General features: G+C 40.6%; 1 protein-coding gene across 1 annotated transcript in view; it reads right to left on the reverse strand.

Moving 5' to 3' along the window:
• The window catches only part of DYM (dymeclin), a 359,526-nt gene that overhangs the window by 94,208 nt on the left and 264,429 nt on the right, over positions 1-889 (reverse strand). The gene's annotated exons all lie outside the window — the stretch shown is intronic.

Genomic DNA, 889 nt, shown 5'->3' on the forward strand with positions numbered 1-889 from the left:
TAGCTCCTCTTCTTCCTCCCACTTCTCTCCCAGCACCTGATTTGAATTAATATGCTAAATCCCTTTCTATGTATCCAGGGTATCCTCATAGAGATGATGGAACCATAGAATGCTAAAGCCAAAGAAACCACACACAAAAATCTGCTTTAAGAAACATTCTAAAGGCAAGAAAATCAAGGGTCAGAATGGCAAAGTAAGTTACCCAAGCTCATAGTAAATTAAAGGTAGTTCAAAAATAGAACTCAGGTCTTCTAAATCTCAGGCTGCCACTCTATCCAAAACTTTTCTGGGTCACTCTTCATAAGCATTTGTTCAAGATGATTATAAACACGATTCAGTCTCCTTTTTAGCCCCAATCCCTTGTTGGAGGTAAAATCATATGTTGAAGCCCTAACCTCCAATATCATGGTATTTGGTGATGGGGTGTTTGGGAAGTACTTAGGTAACGAGGGCAGAGCCCTGGTCTGATGGATTAGTGCCTGTATAAGAAAAGACACTAGGCCAACGTGAGCACACGCTGAGAAAGTGGTCATCTTTCTCAACGTGTGCAAGCCAGGAAGAGGGTCCTCACCAGAACTCAACTCTACTGGCACTCTCATCTTGGACTTCCGGCCTCAAGAACTGTAAGGAAATAAACTTTTGTTGTTTGAGCCAGCCAGTCTATGATATTTTGTTATAGCATCCTGCGCTGACTAGTATAGGCTTAAAATATAACCCTACAGAGGATGAATCATTAATTCAATTGCTCAGCTAGCACTGTATGTTAGAGGAAAAAAAACAGGTTTCTGAGCAACACTCTTCATGACGTCAAGCAAAATACAAATTTGAGATCATCAAAGATACTAGGAGAGAGATTACAGGTGACTCAGATGTGTGAAAATAAACATGC

This window comes from Propithecus coquereli, unplaced genomic scaffold (assembly GCF_000956105.1).
Source record: "Propithecus coquereli isolate 6110/MARCELLA unplaced genomic scaffold, Pcoq_1.0 Scaffold181, whole genome shotgun sequence".
Lineage (NCBI taxonomy): Eukaryota > Metazoa > Chordata > Mammalia > Primates > Indriidae > Propithecus > Propithecus coquereli.